General features: G+C 41.4%; 1 long non-coding RNA gene across 9 annotated transcripts in view; it reads right to left on the bottom strand.

The window, feature by feature from the left end:
• Positions 1 to 20,000, bottom strand: part of LOC135091877 (uncharacterized) — a 231,607-nt gene that overhangs the window by 66,733 nt on the left and 144,874 nt on the right. For 7 of the 9 annotated variants that reach the window (XR_010262669.1, XR_010262671.1, XR_010262670.1 and 4 more), the window contains 2 exons: positions 5,566 to 5,679; positions 3,312 to 3,436 (listed from right to left, as the gene is read on the bottom strand). The exons of 1 other annotated variant lie outside the window; for it this stretch is intronic. This is a non-coding gene — a long non-coding RNA (uncharacterized LOC135091877). The remainder of the gene's footprint in view (positions 1 to 3,311; positions 3,437 to 5,565; positions 5,680 to 20,000) is intronic. One more of the 9 variants, XR_010262673.1, reaches the window with a different exon arrangement.

The raw sequence follows: 20,000 nt of genomic DNA, 5'->3' as shown, positions 1-20,000 counted from the left end.
ACGAGGTTAGATGAGGTTAAGTAAGGTTAAGTAAGATGAAGTCAAGTGATACGTACATGAGTTAAATTAATTAAAGCAAGGTTTAAATAAAATTAGTTACGTAAAGTTACCGATATTTAGGTTAAGTAAATGTGATATTAAGTTAGCCAAGTCAAGTTAGGTATACAAGGAAATTAAGGTACATTGCAATTTAGGTTAAGGAAAAGATACGTTAAAGGAAGAAAAAAAGTTAGGTGTACATTAAATTGAAAGTTAGAGCCAGTAAGAGATATGCTAAATTAAATTGTATATGAATAAAGTCACACTGGAAGTTAGGTTAAAATAGAATACATTTTACTGGTAGGACCACTCAGCGAGCATAACCACCTCCTGCAGGGCCCGGACGGCGCATTAAAAAGACGCAATCAAATATTGACTTTCACCGAGGATAACACGGGGTATTATTTACACACTCAGAGAGCATAACACCGCCCTCGCTGACACTCAGAGAGGATAATGCTCACTTATTCGCACGGTGAGCACATCATTAACTTTATTTGCACCCAGAACACATAACACTACTCTTGTTGACACACTCAGAGCGCATAATGCCGGTTTGTTGACACACTCAGCGAGTATAATACAAGGAAAAACATTATCTAGATAGAATATATGAAAAAAAATATGGAAAAGTGATGCTTGTGTAAATATGAGAGAGAGAGAGAGAGAGAGAGAGAGAGAGAGAGAGAGAGAGAGAGAGAGAGAGAGAGAGAGAGAGAGAGAGAGAGAGAGAGAGAGAGAGAGAGAGAGAGAGAGAGATAAACAAGAGAAGATCATAATGGCATGGCGGTTCGGGAGGGGAGGGAAGGAGGGAGAGGAATGGGGGGATGATGGATGGGGAGGAGGGGAAGGAGATGGAAGGGGTGATGGATGGGGAAGGGAGAGGGGGGTTGATGGATGGGGAGGGGAGGGGGCGGGGTGATGGATAGGCGGGAGGACAGGTGTTCTTGGGAGGACTGGCAGGTGTAGCAGAGGAAGAGGCGGGGGGTGTGAGTGACAAGGTAAATTATGCTTTATCTACGTCATTGCTGTTGTTGTTGTTGTTGTTGTGGTGGTAGTGGTGGTGGTAGTGGTGGTGTGATACTACTACTACTACTACTACTACTACTACTACTACTATTACTGCTACTGCTAACAATAATAATAATGTTGCTGTTGTTATTAATGTTCCTGCTGTTTGGTGGTGTGTTTATTACTGCTACTACTAATACTACTATTCACTATTATTATTGATGTTACTACTACTGTTACTGCTACTATTATTACGTTTATTTACATTGTGTTGTTATTGTTACTGTTAAAGGTACTACTACTACTACTACTACTACTACTACTACTACTACTACTACTAAAACATCACTTAAGGACACGACGACTCCATCTTTCCATCTCCTCGTCGTAATGAGGTACACACACACACACACACACACACACACACACACACACACACACACACACAGACACACACACCTCCAAATATAACATAACACTAATTAAACGCCCAGAGAAACATTATAATATCAAGTTAATGGGAGAAATGAGCCTTTTTATTCTTTTTTATTCTTTAATAGTGCATCTTTTATTTATTTTTTTCATTTCAATGGGGTGACTATGATTTTATTCGTTTTCTGCTTCTGTGACTAATTTTTTTATTCTTTTTATCATACAGTACGTATTTTTGTAAGAGAGTGACGAATATTTTCATACTTTTCATCCTTCTTCTGTTTATAGAAAAAAAAAAAATGGAGGGGAGATTCAAGTGGGGTGGAGAGACAGAAGGGTAGGAGTTATTTAATTATTTCTTTTTATTCTCCCGACTAACAAAAAAAAAAAAAAAAAAAAGGGGGTGTTCCAGGGGGAGTGGGGAGAGGAGAGGGGAGTTTAAAAGAATGATGTGTTCAGCCAAATATTACACGTTGTTGACATTTTCGATTTGTAGGTCAATAATCATTTGCACGCCAGGAATTAATTTTATGGCCGAGAAATATGTGCAAGTGAGTTTAGGCTGTGCAAATATTACACATGGATTGATTATTATGACGTACACACACACACACACACACACACACACACACACACAGAGTTGGTATTAGCTGGTAGAATTTTAGTGCTTGTAGAGTGGCAACAGTGAGGAGGAGGAGGAGGAGGAGGAGGAGGAGGAGGAGGAGGAGGAGGAGGAGGAGGAGGAGAAGGAGGAGGAGAAATTGATGTGAGTGTATTAACGAAAGATACTTACTCATACTTCTCTCTCTCTCTCTCTCTCTGTCTGTCTGTCTGTCTGTCTGTCTCGAGGCTTTGTATTTAGGCTTCGAACGGTAGACGACTTTATTTGAGGCAATGAAGTCAGAGAGAGAGAGAGAGAGAGAGAGAGAGAGAGAGAGAGAGAGAGAGAGAGAGAGATTTAAGCTGGAAAATAATGATGAAAGACTAACATTTAGGAGGAATGGGAAGAAATGCTGGCTGTAGGAGAAGGAGGAGGAGGAGGAGGAGGAGGAGGAGGAGGAGGAGGAGGAGGAGGAGGAAGAGGACGGATCGTGTCACCTCGTGTTTACAAGTCAGTCAGTAAAAATTTTGTCCTACTGGCAATTTGTGGCAAGGTGAGGTTGTCGACAGGTGACCAGCTCCCTCTCCCTCTCCCTCTCTCTCTCTCCCTCAGGTTATTTCTCTTTCCTCCCCAGTTCCTCCTCCTTTGTATTTTTGTGTATTTTTGTTGACCGTTTTTGTGTCGCCCTTTCTTCCTTCTCTTCCTTTCCCCGGTGACTTCTTGGTGTGTGTGTGTGTGTGTGTGTGTGTGTGTGTGTGTGTATTCATGGTGTTTGTCACGCCAACTTTGTAACATGACATTTATGGTTTGTGCGTGACGTTGTGTGTGTGTGTGTGTGTGTGTGTGTGTGTGTGTGTGTGTGTGTGTGTGTGTGTGTGTGTGTGTGTGTGTGTGTGTGTGTGTGTGTGTGTGTGTGTCAGAATACACACACACACTTTTCTTCTTTACTTCACAACAATACATCAAAATAAACATAATTTCTTTCATATCAGCAAAGTGTTCATAATCTCTCTCTCTCTCTCTCTCTCTCTCTCTCTCTCTCTCTCTCTCTCTCTCTCTCTCTCTCTCTCTCTAAATCACCCGACGACAAGGTAATGACGTCAAAATCAGCTGACAGTAGTAGAAGAAGAAGAAGAAGAAGAAGAAGAAGAAGAAGAAAGACGAAGATGACACAGTAACCCGTAAAATTTAACCAAACTAACTATATTATTACATTATTCTCTCTCACCTGTCACTAATCCCCTTTTCACCTGTCGTAAACATCGGAGGGGCGGCACGTGGCGTTAGGAAGCTGTGTTCTGGGTGCGTGATGATGCCTCTCTACGTCACACCGTTTTCTTTGTCCTGCTTCACCTGTACGGGACGAAAGTCAAGTTTATTTTTTATGTTTTTTGCCTCGTGTGGTCTGTGACGTTAGTGTGTGTGTGCGTGTGTCATGTTCTACCGTGATGTGTTCAGATGTGCTTTGTATTTTATCTCACCTTGATCTCGTGTCATCAGAGTGTCTATAATAATGGTATTCACCCTGCCTATCTCTCAACGTCTGTGCTTTCCTATGATATAAAGCAAAACCAAATGTAAGCCATGATGTAGCGGGGGTAGGGGAAATTATTGGCTCCTACACCTGTTCGAAGTCTGAGTAATGCATGCAGGTGTCAGTGATCCAAGTCAATAGGCCACGTCACTAGACAAATGTGGTGCTGTATAAGTCGGGATACACAGAAATATATAGGGAGAACTGATACATGGTGACTTGATTGACTGTAAAGGTGTATGTTTGGATTTTGATGATAAACTAAATAAGAACAGGATAAAATTAAAGGTAGATGATCAATTCGTTAGTTTCGTGACACAAACATCTTATTTACTCACGTTCTTTTGCGAATTAGTTTAAATTTTCCCATCCTTTCACTGTTTCCCTATTTTCACCTGCTTAACTTAGCATGTCTTTTAGGTAATGACTCTCGCTTTGAACTTTTCTCCACTAAATGACTAATTTCTAAGGTTTGATTTCGTTTCTGCCGTATATCTATCTTATTTCCGTCACCGCATCAACCTTTCCTTATTTTCACTAGAGTATCTTAGCGTATTTCTCAATTATTTACTCTCGCTTTGAAATTTTCCCACAAAAATTGCTCATTTCTAAGTTTTGGCTTCGTTTCTGCTGCATATTTATCTTATTTTCCTCACCGCATCAGCCTTTCCTTATTTTCACTAGAGTATCTTGGCGTATTTCTCAGTTATTGACTCCCGCTTTGAAGTTTTCCCAGCAGATGACTAATTCCGCCTCAGAAGTCGTGGGTAAAGCGACAGTCAGCCTGAGCTCCTGTGATATTGAAAGTTGCCGTGGTGCTTTGAATTTTTTGTCCTCCTCCTCGCACTCCGAACTCCAAATGTATTCCTTGCGCTGTATTAGTCATTGCATCCCCACGGCGGTCCTTGCATTGAATAAGCTGTATCAAATGAGTTAACCCTTGTCTCTGTATTTTCTTTATTACTACGTGCCACTATTAACTTGATTTGTTTTACGTGAAACATCATATAAAATAATACTCTCTCTCTCTCTCTCTCTCTCTCTCTCTCTCTCTCTGAATTATGTTGCACCAGGCTGATAAATTATGGAATACAACGTTATATTCAGATAAATATTTGTTCTCTTTGCTGTAATTATCAAAACGTTTCGTGCTTTTGTCGTAAATTCTTTAATTGTCAAATATTTATAGTTGCTGTTAGACTTGCCTGATAGAGAGGAGGCGGGGGAGTGAGCGGAGGGAGAGGAGAGAGGGAGGAGGGAGAGGGATGAGGAAAGCGAGGAGGGAAAGGGGGGAGAAAAGGGAGGAGGGAGGTGGGAGGTGAAGTAGGGAGAGTGGAAAATGTGTGTGTGTGTGTGTGTGTGTGGAGGTTACTGTGCGCTGATCTGGAATATGGAGGTGGATTGGTGGCGGGTATAGGTGGTATTGGTACTGGTGGTGGTGGAGGTGGTGGTGGAAGAGGTGGTGGTGGTGGTTGTGGTGGTGTTTTGGGTGACGTTACAAAAGCTACCATTTGAAGCCAAGAAATATTCTGCTGGGTGGCTCTGTTAACAACCTAAACTGACAGAGAGAGAGAGAGAGAGAGAGAGAGAGAGAGAGAGAGAGAGAGAGAGAGAGAGAGAGAGAGAGAGAGAGAGAGAGAGAGAGAGAGAGAGAGAGAGAGAGAGAGAGAGAGAGTATACCTATATTTCTTTTCGTCTGTCTGTCTGTTTCTTTTCTCTCTAACTACGATGCATGTTTGTTTGTTTGCTCTGCGTGACACCATTTGAGGAGGAGGAGGAGGAGGAGGAGGAGGAGGAGGAGGAGGAGGAAGAGGAGGAGGAGGAGGCATTTTTACTGTTTACACATGTCTTATTTTCTCATTGCTTGCTCTAAAATACTGCTCTCTCTCTCTCTCTCTCTCTCTCTCTCTCTCTCTCTCTCTCTCTCTCTCTCTCTCTCTCTCATTACCTCCACTTTCCATGTCTTCTGTTTGTTCAGTTCTTTCCTCCTCCTCTTCCTCCTGCTCCTCCTCCTCGTCGTCGTCGTCCTCCTCCTCTTCTTCTTCCTTGCCTTCTGCTCATTCTATAAATAATATAAATAGTTAACATAATAATATACGGAAGAGAGAGAGAGAGAGAGAGAGAGAGAGAGAGAGAGAGAGAGAGAGAGAGAGAGAGAGAGAGAGATTCAGTCTTTATAAGCAACATAACAATAAGCGAACGAACAAAGAATCTATAATAAAATAAAAAAACGACACCAAAAAATTAAGAAAAAGAATAAAAAAAAGAATATATATATATATACTAACAAGAATACATGACTTGGTATTCTCCCTTATTACTCTTCAGCATCAGATCCTATTAATGTCAGACCCAATCCCCTATATTTTACTCTGGGTAAGGGATTGAAGCCTATTGTTACCCCTAATACTTTACACAAACTCCTACGTATCTCCTCTCTTACGATACAAGATTCAGTACCTTATACTCCACTTCCTTATTACCATTTGTGGAATCGAATCCTCTTAATGTCGTATACAATCCCTTATTAAACTCATCATAGTGTTTATAAAGGGTTCGAGCTTGTAAAATATAAGATACAGTGATTTATACTTGTTTTTTTCACAAATTTGATCTGTCAAGGTTGAGAGAGAGAGAGAGAGAGAGAGAGAGAGAGAGAGAGAGAGAGAGAGAGAGAGAGAGAGAGAGAGAGAGAGAGAGAGAGAGAGAGAGAGCACCATAAGAAGGCATTATAAACAAGGAACAAACGCACATCACTTAATGAGTAGTTGGCAATATTTTCTTGTGAACAATAATGAGTTTGTAAAATATTGAAGGTTTTTGTTTTTACTGTGTGTGCGTGTGTGTGTGTGTGTGTATGTGTGTGTGTGTGTGTATGTGTGTCGTCATTACCATCATCAATACTACTACTGCTACTACTACTACAATAACATCTGTCTTTGTCTTTGTCTGTCTGTCTGTCTGTCTGTTAATCTGCCTATTCTTTTCCTCCACTTTTGAAAAACAATATCAACACATTTTTCGTAATCTCTCCCTCTCTCTTTCTCTAGCTCTCTCCGTCCTCTCCCTCTCTCTCTAGCTCTCACCCTCCTCTGCCTCTCCGTCTCACTCCCAAGACACAATAAGCAATAGATACCGTTCTTTACCTAATCTCTCCCGGGTTTATCAGACGAGTCGCCACTTTTCAGAGAACGGTCCGCTGGTCACGCCAATATCCAGCAGGGAACACACAGTCCCTATCAGTTTCTCTCCTGTATTCTCCCCTAGCAGTCCTGACGCCTCGCTACGGTGGCTTGCAAAACACCCACCCACACGTAACTAAGAATTAATTTCCAACAATATCCATGCCTTTGTCTGGCTCCCCCTTCCTTCTCCCCTTCCCCTCTTACCTCCCAGTTCTCTTAGTCATCCATTATTCCCCCCACGCCCACATGACTCCTCCTCCTCCTCCTCCTCCTCTTTCTTCTTCCTCCTCCTCCTTCTCTCTCTCTTCCTTCTTACAGCGAGAAAACTCATGATCTTTACGAAATATAAAGTAAAGATTTTATTTGTCTACATTTCAGTGGAGGCCAAATTAACACACACTGCTCATAAATCTGACGAGGAGGAGGAGGAGGAGGAGGAGGAGGAGGAGGAGGAGGAGGAGGAGGAGGAGGAGGAGAAGGAAGTTGCAAGACGTCGCCACAGTGTCTTGATTTAGGAAGTTGACTCATAACTTCGCGTGAAGAAACTATTGAGGCAAAGATGAGGCGTCACTAAATAAAGGAGGAGGAGGAGGAGGAGGAGGAGGAGGAGGAGGAGGAGGAGGAGGAGGAGGAGGAGGAGAGATAATGGAGGTTAAAACAATGTAAAGATGAAGGAAAAATGAAAGAATAGAACTGATGAAATGAGAGAGGAACAGGTGAAGGAAGAGGAAGGAGCATTTAGATTCACACACTACTAATATAATGATCATCCAGCCGTCCATCTACTTATTCAATCGCATCCACTCATCCACTCATCCACTCACCATCTACCCACGTCCACCCATCCACAAATCAATCAATCCACCTACCTACCTACCCACCCCCATCCACCCTTCCATACACCCACCTACTCGCACATCCCTCTTGATCCACTAATCCACTCAGAAGTTATGAAGTTAAGAATAAAGTGTTTGCATATATATTTTGATGGTTAGCGCCTAAATTTGACAAAAGAAAACCGGTATAACTAAGGATTTAAGAGCCTGACCTGAGGGAAACAGCCACGCCAAGTGTTCCCACATCCACTCTCATCCACATCTCACTCCTCATTCGTTTCTTCATTCACTCATTCACTCTATAGATTACTCACTCATCCAAACACACACACGCACAGACACACACACACACAGGCAGCCAGGGACAAGGAAGGAGAGGGCGGAGTGGGGTGACGCGAGCGGGGAGAAGACAGGGAGGAGCTGGTGGCAGGGAGGAAGAGAAGGATAAGTTGCTATATCTTGAAGTACCAGGGCAGACACACATACGTACACAAACACACACACACACACATACACACACACACATATACTCACGGTCAAAATTAATCATGAAAATAAATAAATAACCTTCAAAATAACCCCAAATAGTGAATGAGGTGGAGCAGCGGCCATACCTGAGGCCCTCGCGGCGGCCATGATGGATTTGTCAGAGTCTGGCCAGATTACGATATATATTTCTTTATTTTCTTAGCTTTATTTCTGGTTGTAAGTGAGTATTCATGGTTTTTAAAGGTATTTTGTTACGTTTTAAGTCTGTTAAAGGAAATATAGTCATTTAGATGTTGTTTTATGAAGTCAGATTTTCAGATTTTTTTTTTCAGAGCTGATAACGACTTTTTTTTTTCTATTTCGGTGTGTAATGAAGTGCTTATTGCTTCTAAAAATTGCTCGTGATTTTCAAAGTGTTCTCCATTCATGTAGTTATATACGTGGGCTTTTAAAGTGATTTATAGTCCTGTTAAAGTTTGAAATATTGACGTTTTGAATATGTTTATTTCTTTATTTGAGTTCCTTGCTTACTTGATTGCTTTAAAAAGAGTTTAGAGTTTTAAACTGTTTCTCATTCCTGTTAAACAAAATCTGTGGCTTTTAGATTTTTTTTTTTTTTTTTTTTATCATGGCAATGTTTCAGCACTATTTTTACTTCTTTTCCAGTCAATTATTTATTTCTGCTGCTAAGTAACTTTAAATTGTTCCGAAAAAATTCTTCATATTCTTAAAAATGTTCTTTATTCTTGTTAAGTCACAATGGATGGACCTTTTACTGGTTTTAATGGGTCTGGGTCCCAACACTTTTCCAGATTGTTATCGTGTTTTCTTTACTATTAATGAGGTTTAAATTTTTTTGATATTCACGGTATAAATAAAAAAAAATATATATATATAGAAAGTCAGAATATATAAAGCATTTGAGTATAGCTGCATTTTCTTCTTCTTCTTCTTCTTCTTCGAGAGAGACTAATAAACCTCTTTAGACCGCAGCTTGAAATATTTCAGAGAACCAAACCCCATTTATGGTAAGGGTCATTCCTGTCCTCTTTTCCATCAAACCATCTTGACACGTGGCCTCATTCCCTCCTCCTGGGGACTAATAGAGTATTTGATGCTTCTGATACCTCATTAAGACCATCACCTGGATTGCTAAGTGGCTGAGTGAGTGAAGGGTGAGGTGACAGTATGTGGATGACGGGTGGATGGATGGGTAAGTGGTTGGGTGGATGAGTATAAGTATGTTGGTGAAGGGTTAGTAGACAATAAATGGATAGATGGATGAATTAATGGTAGTGCAGTGGATGGAAGGGTGGATGGGCTGGTAGGAAGAAGGTTTGGTAGGCGTGGGTGGGATGGTGGAACGATGAGGGTGTGTGGGTGGGTTAATGGGTAGGAGATGGGTGGATGGATGGATGAATGGGTCTGTATGGGTGGATAGGTCGATAGAGAAGAAAGGTGACAGATAGGAAACATATTTGATAGAAGGAACAGAGAAAGTGACAGAGAAAGAACACAAGAGAAAGAAAAGGAAGACTGAATGAAAGAAAGGGAAGATATAATAAGATAGCAAAGGAAAGGGTGAAATAAAGAAAAGGAAGCGTGAAGAGCAACAGTCACTGAAGAAAAGAGGAAAGGGGAAAAAAGAGAAAAAAAAATAGCATACGAAAATAGACGGGGGGAGTATTTCTAGCAAAAAAAAAAGAGAAAGTGTAAGAGAACGAAAAAAAAAAAGAAAAAGGAAGAGAAATAACTAAGAATGGAGGAAAGGAGGTAAAGACGGACGTAGGAGTGAGAGAATAGACCAGGAAAGGAGGGAGAGAAGGAAAGAAATATTTAAGGAAGGGGGGAAGGGGTCGAGCAGCGGTGTAAAACAAGAAAAGAATAAATATCCTAAGAACACAAAAGAATACACGAGCAGAAGTGAAAAACAGGACAAAAGAAAACAAAACAAAACACGAAACAATAAATCAGTGAAAAAAAGATAAAAGTACGATTGAAAATAAGAAAAACTTAGAGAAAATTAGATAACGAGAGCGAGAGCGAGAGCGAGAGAGAGAGAGAGAGAGAGAGAGAGAGAGAGAGAGAGAGAGAGAGAGAGAGAGAGAGAGAGAGAGAGAAAGGGTTTGAAAATTGTGCAGTTCAGGTTAACTTTGAGCATTTTAAAAGGGGCGCCGCACCCCAAGGGAGGGGGATCGAGCCCTCACAAGTGCCACAACACCACAGTCACCCTGCCGACAGCACCACCTGACACCCTGACTACATAACCCATCACTCTAGGGATCGCCGCCCCCTGACGCCCCCCCCCTTACCCCCCCACCTACGAACAAGCCTCAGCCAAGTGAAAAAATATTAACTGATGCAACCCTCTCTCTCTCTCTCTCTCTCTCTCTCTCTCTCTCTCTCTCTCTCTCTCTCTCTCTCTCTCTCTCTCTCTCTCGATGGTAGTGGGGATGAGGGCAAAAAAAGTCACAATGATTTCCTGGAAAATGCGAGCAAATCTTTCTCCACTGGGGAAAAAGGAAAAAAACTGGATAGGGAAAAAGTAGTATTTCACTCACTCCATGTCTCGCTTTCTTTCTCACTATGCCTTGGTTTTCATTTTCTTTCTCTCTCTCTCTCTCTCTCTCTCTTTCTTTTTCACTTTTTTTTTTCGTCTCAGTTTGTTTAAGGTATATAAACTATAATAATCTTTTCCTTTACTGCAGTCAATAGGATGTACTTTTTTTGCAGTGTACTACTAGTCTCTCTCTCTCTCTCTCTCTCTCTCTCTCTCTCTCTCTCTCTCTCTCTCTCTCTCTCTCTCTCTCTCTCTCTCTCTCTCACGCACCTCAACTCAACCTCTCCATCTAACAACACAAAGGCAAAAAATCCGGCAGAAAATTGTTGTCAGGAGAAAAACTGTACATATTCTGTCCCTTTTCGTCAAGAGTAATTATTCTTTTTCCGACACAAAACAAGGGCATCTCCAATTCACCAAATAATTCTGCAGGCCGGACCGCAGGGGGAACTGAATGCTTAACCGGAGCCGAATCCAGATATTTATACCCCGAAGAGGGTTTTGTTTTTCCAGACGTGTTAGTCTTTTAGTTTCAAGTCGACGATGTAATGACAAAGACGGACGTAGATATAGACAGGGATAGACATATACATAGACGGAGATAGACAGTTATATTCATGTATCTCTGGAGTTGATGCTTACATAAGTAAATAGAGGATGTGTGTAGGCAGATGGTGTATGCTAGCAGGGTAGATAGGTAATAGATACAGACAGGTAAAGGCAGGCATTCAGAGATAGACAGAGGTGGACAGAGAGATACAAATGAACATATAAATGCATACAGTGATGCAGGCTGAGAAATACAGGGAAACAAATGGAGATAAATGGAAATAGACAGAAGATAAACAGAGGTAGACATAAATACAAATGAAGATATACATAAATAGAAATAATACGAAGATAGACAGAGGTAGACAGTAATAAAAACAGGTAGATAAGGGCAGATGGAAACAGACAAATGAACAACATAAACAAAACATATAGACAGATAAGAGAAAAACACAGAGACTCAAATCGATATATAGATGGAATATTTAGACAAGACATAGCACAGATCAGACAGGGAATACAGCCTAGACAGAAACACGGACAGATAAACATTTAAATAGACAGAAAAATGGACAAGAAACAGAACCAGACAACTTTGGGAATTACTAATGTAAAAACGTACAGCAGCCGTTTTTTTTTATATTTTTTTATTTTTGTATATCCCTATTAAAAAAAAAAAGGAATAACAGATGGAAGAAGAGAAAGAAGAAAGTGAGGAGAGATAGAAGATAACACAAAAAAGAGGAAACACAGAAAAAAAAGTAAAAAGAGGATGAAAGAACAGTAACATTCACTGAGGGGAAAAAAAAGTGAGAATACAAAGGGAGAGAAAAAAAAAAAAAAGGAGAGAGAAAGAGAAATGATAAGTTACAATCCTACAGGGACTCTAGAATACACAACTTTGCATAGAGCTCGTATATTCTCCCCTTCTAATAATGACACGGACACATTAACACCTACAGGGTATTCACATCCGCCTATAATTCAGGTGACGCTGAGACGAAGCTTCATCTACACTGTGAAAAAGGTTGCAGCTAATAGTATAATGAAGCTTCAGTGCCCAAAATGCTGCTTCGTGTAGAGTAACGACGCGTGAATAAGTGAAGGGAGAGCAAGAGTGGCCTCGTGGTGTAATGGTTAGCACGCTTGCTCCGTAACTAAGAGACCACTGGTTCGATGATAGAAAGTTCGAGGCTAAAGATACCATATACGAGAGAGAGAGAGAGAGAGAGAGAGAGAGAGAGAGAGAGAGAGAGAGAGAGAGAGAGAGAGAGAGAGAGAGAGTCTTTGATGTGAGCGATGGATAGTTTGTTATTTTCTTCAACGTTCAGAATTCGTCTTATTTTTACGAATGACATTTTAAGACTCTGCCCCTGGGGACGGGAGGAGGAGGAAGAGGAGGAGGAGGAGGAGGAGGAGGAGGAGGAGGAGGAGGAGGAGGAGGAGGAGGAGGAGGAAGAGGAGGAGGAGGAGGACAGTAAGTATGTTAGGTTGCAAATATAAAATTGGTATCATGCTCAGAGAGAGAGAGAGAGAGAGAGAGAGAGAGAGAGAGAGAGAGAGAGAGAGAGAGAGAGAGAGAGAGAGAGAGAGAGAGAGAGAGAGAGAGAGAGAGAGAGAGAGAGAGAGAGAGAGAGAGAATCACAACCAAATATCGTGCATGACTCCCCTTGGAAGAAAAAAAGAAAAAAAGAAAAAAAAAAAAAAAAAAAAAACGAAACAAACTAAAAAAATATACAGAACCTGGAACCACCGAATTTTCCTAACACTCTCTCTCTCTCTCTCTCTCTCTCTCTCTCTCTCTCTCTCTCTCTCTCTCTCTCTCTCTCTCTCTCTCTCTCTCTCTCCGTCAGTGTCTTCGCCAACATACCGATACGGCCCCTGACTGACACCTTTCATGTATTGCTCTGAGCCACGCGATAAGAAAACACGGTGTCTCTTATACATATACATTTTTTTGTGATATTCCGAGGGGTAAAGGCGAGAGGGAGGGGGAGGGAGGGAGAGGGCGCCGATAAACTATCATTTGGACAGACAGAAAATCAAGGTTCTTTTGTTTTCCGTTAAAAAAAGAAGAGAGTGACGGTGAAGTGATTCTGTTGTTGTTGTTGTTGTTGTTGTTGTTGTTGTTGTAGTCGTGGTGTTAATAATGTAGTAGTAGCAACAGGAGTTTAGTAGTAGTAATGAGAGAAGGATACGAAGTAGTAGTAGCAGCAGGAGCAGCAGTTGCAGCAGCAGCAGCAGCAGCAGCAGCAGCAGCAGTAGCAGTAGCAGTAGCAGTAATAGTAGTAGTAGTAGTAGTAGTAGTATAGTGGTAGCAGGAATATAGAAGTAACAAAAATAGTAGAAGCAGCATAAACAGTAGTAATAGTAGAAGCAGCAGCAGCAGCAGCAGCAGCAGCAGCAGCAGCAGCAGCAGCAGCAGCAGTAGTAGTAGTAGTAGTAGCAGCAGCAGCAGCAGCAGCAGCAGTAGTAGTAGTAGTAGTAGTAGTAGTAGTAGTAGTAGTAGTAGTAGAAGTAGTAGTAGTAGTAGTAGTAGTAGTAGTAGTAGTAGTAGTAGTAGTAGTAGTAGTAGTAGTAGTAGTAGTATCCCTTTCCGGGTAGATTTAGGATCAGGCGTACGTACGTAACTAATGAATAAACAAAGCATCTAAATTCATGAAGACAGGTAGTGAATAAGTCATCCACACCTTATTAATATACACCTAAAACTTGTCCAGATGCCCAGGTAAGCATGAGGAGACTGCACAAGCAAAGGGAGCGAGCGAAACAGGTGAGGACAGCAGCAGGTAAGCAAGACAAAGAGTAGGAGCCCCAAAATAGGCGCGGAGTCAGATGAGCGTGGCCAAAGCAAGTGACAAGGTATAGTGTCACCTGCTACTGAAGCTTAATGGAATGTTGAACAGGTGTATCTCTCCCTTGCCACACGGAATTATCACACTGACCACCACCTCCGCCACCGTCACTCAAGGCTGCGTGTGTTTGTGTTTGTGTGCGTGTGTGTATGTGTGTGAGTGTGTGTGAGACTATCAAAAGTCCTCATGTCAGGCCTTGTAGCTTCCCATAACAAGACACAGATGCATAGATACCAAGACAAGGAAGACCCAATGAAACTCTAATGAGAAAAAGACGGCCAAGATTTATTCTCCTACAAAGGCGAGGTACGTACAAGATTATGGACTTGTTGATTAATTCTTGGCCTTGTTTTGCTTATGAATGCCTCCCGTTGTGGAGTCTAGATTGTTAACTTGCGCAGTATTAGTCCACATCAGTCATAGAAGTAGGCTGGTGTATTATCGCACTTATTTTCTTATTCTTTTCTTATGCCTGGTACAAAAGAGATCCAGGGAGTGTTTAAATGTAAGAGTGCGTGTGGGGATTTGAAAGTAATGCGTGTGTTGCTTCGAAGATGAAGACGAGGAGGAGGAGGAGGAGGAGGAGGAGGAGGAGGAGGAGGAGGAGGAGGAGGAGGAAGAAGAGGAGAAAGGAGACAAAGAATCAGAAGAAGAGGAAGAGAAAAAAAGAAGAAAAAAAGGAGAAGAAGAGGAAGAAGGAATATAACAACAACAACAACAACAACAACAACAACAACAACAACAACAGTAACTAAAATTCCTAATGATGGGAACAAGAAGCCTTATCTTTCTTATCTCCAGTGCTTCTGTTATTCCAGTTAGAACACACACACACACACACACACACACACACACACACACACACACACACACACACACACACACACACACACACACACACACACTAATCACGAGACCTATCTGCATTACAATCACCACTAATATCTAACCGAATTGCTATTTCTGATCTGATCACCTGATAGCTCTCTCTCTCTCTCTCTCTCTCTCTCTCTCTCTCTCTCTCTCTCTCTCTCTCTCTCTCTCTCTCTCTCTCACCTAGCCAGACTGTTAATTACTTTGATCTAATCTTTAGGTTCTGAATATTCATTAAATTGTAACAGGGTGGAATTCGAAACGTAATGAGATTTTTTATATATAATTCTGTGTTGCCATTTTTCTTTTCTTTCTTTTCTTTTTTTTATTCGTGACTTTAATTCTTGTTTTTATTTTTTTACGTGAATTTTCTGTGATTCGTGTCCTTAATCCTTGTATTTTTCTTATATTCGATTTTGTTGCTATAAAAATTTTGTTAATGTTTCAATATAGTTTTTTTTTCGTTTTATTTAGTTTCCTCTACAATAACAGAAGAGAGAGAGAGAGAGAGAGAGAGAGAGAGAGAGAGAGAGAGAGAGAGAGAGAGAGAGAGAGAGAGAGAGAGAGAGAGAGAGAGAGAGTCTGTATACTGACCTTCATATTATATACCCATCTTATCTCTCTCTCTCTCTCTCTCTCTCTCTCTCTCTCTCTCTCTCTCTCTCACTCTCTCACCATAAGCAGCAACTTCAAAGGATAGAATATAAATTAAACAGAGACAAAACAAACACCCACTCGCCTTCATACCTTCTTTGTCACACACTGCCGCCTTCCTCACCAATCACTTCACAATCCACTGAAATGATGCGCAAAATAACGACAGATATAATAAAACTAATACAAATCACTGTACTGGTTATTAATAAGGTAATTTGCACTTTCCTTCTCCTTTTGCCATCCTTTATTTTGTATTTATCGGGTATGATTTGCTTGTAAAGGGTTAATTGCCCTTATTTTCTGTTTATTTTGGATTTTTATATGATTGGGTACTGCCATAAAGGGTTAGATTTGCTTATATTGCTTTAATTTCAAACTTTATACGGTCTGATTCGCTTATGAAGGACTCAGTTATATTATATTCAGATTAATTTGCATGTACGGATCTTAAATCACTTATAGCAAACTCAATTCCCTTATACCGATGCTGGGTACGCTTATAATGGCCGAGGAATCTTTTAAATCGTAGTTAATTTTACATATACGCCACTCAGTTCGCTTATAATGAACTCGATTCTCGTTTTTATTTGATGTTTTCAGATTTCAGATACTCAGATTTATTCTTGGGTACTTATCTAATTTATATCGGATTTGACATACTCGTACTTCTAACGGGCTTGAATCCTTATGACGCATTTACCAAACATTCCAATCCTATTTACTACCAAAACTCCTGAACTCAACACTATTTACTACCAAAACTCCTGAATTCAACACTATTTACAACTAAAACTCCTGAATTCAACACTATTTACAACTAAAACTCCTGAATTCAACACTATTTACTAGCAAAACTCCTGAATTCAACACTATTTACTATCAAAACTCCTGAATCCAACACTATTTACTACTAAAAACTCCTAAATTCAACATTATTTACTACCAAAACTCATGGAATCCTGACATGGCGGTGAGGTGAAGCTCGGACTGAAATACAAGAGTTGGCCAAGACTTAATTTCTGTCCTGATCTCAACGGTATTGTCATAAAAGACCAGAATAAACTTAGACGTAAAGGTGTGGATGGGACACGGCAGGGGTCGGCCTCTTGGTGACGCGGGGCCTCGTGTGGAGAAGCCAGGGCGTGTTGACAAGACCTCTGTTATCCCCACACTTCCCCCACGCCTCCCCGCCTCTCTCTCTCTGGTCACTCCCTCGTCCTCGTCCTCGCCAAATTCTTCCTTCATCTCTTTTTTTCTGCGTCTGTTTCTTTCTGTTTGTTTTCTTTCCTTTTGTCTGTTTGTGTGTGTATATTTTTGCCTACCTGTCTGTTCGTGTATTTGCTTCTGTCTCCGTCTGTCTGTTGGTACGTGTGTCTCAGTGTTCCTTTGTCTGTATGTCTATCGGTTTGTTTTCTTTGTCTTTTTTTGTGTCTAAGTGTGTCTGTCTCTCTGTCTGTTGGTGTATCTGGGTTTCTGTCCGTCTGTCTGTTTGTCTGTCTCTTATTCATACTCATCTCAGCCTTCTGTTTTCACACACACATACATAAACACACACGTCCACACCAAAACAGGCAGCTTCCCCCTCTCTCTGTCTCTACACACACACACACACACACACACACACACACACACACACACACACACACACACACACACACACACACGCACGCACGCACGGTTTAGTATCATACATATCAAGGTGTGAGTTTTGGTATACGCTTTTGTAATTCTTTTCATGTTTCTTTATATTCTGGCCTCGTATTTTGGAACGTGCAATTATTTAGTGTGTTCGTGGGCTTGTGTTGAGCGTGTGTTTCTTTCACACAACACTATGATTTGCGTTCCTGACTCCTTATCAATTATTTCAGTCGACAGTGCATCGGCAGAAGGGTGCATTACCAACCCACACATTTTTATTGGGCTTTTTCCGTGTAGTTTTTCACGTTTTCCACTTTGCATTTTCCTCTGCAATTTGCATCGTGTTTGTCTTTACTTTTATCGATTTTATTTGATTTGTCCTCTGCATCGTATTAGCTATCTGTCATGTGGGTGGCTGTATACTGCTTCATCTAAAAAGTAATAGTAGTAATAGTGAAATTAATGAAAATATGAAATGCATCCAGGTTTTTTTATGGGATACTTCAATGTTTTAATTGTTTTTACCGCTTCATTACAACTTAAGGTTACAATTCTGTCGTCTGCCTAACTGTATACTGTTTGATCTAAATAGATAATAGAAGTAATGATAAAATTAATAAAATAACGAACGTATCCACTTTTCATAATATACTTCTATGTATTTTAACCTCATTTAGCTTTTCATTACAACTCAAGTATATAATTTTTCGCGCAACGTATACCTTACATTCCTTTCCTTTCTTTTCTCTTATATCTTTATTATTCAACGTTATTTTGTATCGACATTAAACCTTCACACATTTTATTTAACGTTATTATGTCATTGTATTACTGTACTGGTATTAAGCCTTCCCATTTCCCTTGTCTGCTCTCTCTTTGTTCCCTTCCGCGTGGCTGCTAGTCGCGGCAAAAAGACTGCACCTTTTCCCCACCCTTTAAAATTGATCTGTACAGTTGTGACGTGTCCCACAATATTTCAAGTAATTTCAGGTCGTGTCAGCTTTCTGCGGCGGGTGTGGCTTGCTTATTTCATGGCGGGAGGTCAAAAATGGCGACGGATTGGAGTAGGAGGAGGTAAAGGCTGTTTCTTCCGATATTTCCACCTTTGGAGATAAATTTCAAGGGTTATTTTAGTATGAAATTTGTGTCCTTAAGTGTAGCAAGGCGGTAACATTCAGCGTCTATATCATACCAAGGATTTCATACCATAAGAGGTCATATTGGGTCACATAGTCTCATCTCATTTAATACCAGGTCATAAGAGGTTATATTAGGTGACATAGGCTCATTCCTATCCATATCAGGTCACGCTAGGTCATAAAAGATCGTATTAGGTCCGAAAAAGTCATCTTAATCCACACGGGGTCAAATTAAACCACAATGTCATTCCAATACCAAGTCATGTCGGATTACAAGAGGTCACATCGCCAAACCATGTCACAACCACCCATTACCACACACCCCTTCCACACGCCGCCAGGTACACAGGTCATTCCTCGACAGGTGCGGCGAATCACGTCCCTTCACCTTAGACACGCACGAGGCGACGGCACGGCACTCCAAGGGGCGCCAGGGACACTGCACCTGAAGGGGACACGTGTCTTGGTGGCGGATGGGCAGAACATGACTCTCTCACGCCTTTACATTGATTCCCCGACAGCCACCACCATCACCACCACCGAGAGAGGAGCAGAAGCAGCAGAAAGATGAAAAGTGGGACGGAGAGAAGGAGGAGAGGGCGGAGAGGACTAGAGAAGCAGAAGGAGGAGGAGAGGACTAGAGGAGCAGAAGGAGAACGAGGAGTAGGAGGAGGGAGAGGAGAGGGAGGGGCTCTTAGCCACCACCACTTCTATTCATGCGTCCCTCGGTGGGCTGCGCTGGAGGGCCCTACACACCCGAGCTTCATAAAGGACGCCCAAAGAACCTGATAGCTCATCACCTGCACGCTAAGCACCCCGGCAGGAAGAGGCCTCGAGCACCCTCCTTCGTCAGGCGACCAAAACCTTACACTCATTATCTTGTGAGAGAGTGAGCGAGCAGTGAGCAAGTAGTGAGGAAGCGGTGGACTCAGAACATATAATGACGATCACTTGAGTTCTCTTGAGTTCTCCCAAAGGACGTACCCCTCTCTTACTCCCTTACCCTCCTCCTACTCACTCCCCCTCTCTCCTACTCACTCCTCCCTCCTCATACTCGCCCTGACCCCCTCCCCCGCTGACGCCAAGCTTTGGATATCGAATTATACCCACTCAATGTTAGGTTCCCTTCTCTCCTATCCCTACTAACACCCCTCTTCCTCCCCCTCCTCCTCCTCCTCTAGGGACAGGATGCTCGCTGCTTCCGGCGGGGATGACACAAAAGACTTCAAATCAGGAGGTAAGGAAAAAATCTATCAGCTCTTTTGTTTTTAAGAGATTCTCCATTATCTGATTAAGAGGTGGAGACCTTCATCACAAAGAAACACAAAGGAGGAACTAAAGCTGTGAATATGTTGATTGCTCCTTACGAGGTGTCTGTGATAAGAAGTAATAGGATAGTTAAGGTGAAGGTTTCTCCCCACCCATACTCATTCACAAAGGAAACACAAAGGAAAGACTAAAGTTGAGTTTGTTGATTGTTCCTAATAATTTGGCAGTGAGAAGAGTAGATGTAGGATAGTAAAAGCGAAGATTTCTCCCCATCCATACAACTATTACTACTACTACTACTACTGCTACTACCACCACCACCACCACCACAAA

The sequence above is a fragment of the Scylla paramamosain genome, chromosome 38, assembly GCF_035594125.1.
Source record: "Scylla paramamosain isolate STU-SP2022 chromosome 38, ASM3559412v1, whole genome shotgun sequence".
Classification (NCBI taxonomy): Eukaryota; Metazoa; Arthropoda; class Malacostraca; order Decapoda; family Portunidae; genus Scylla; species Scylla paramamosain.
This window is presented reverse-complemented; position numbering and strand designations above follow the sequence as displayed.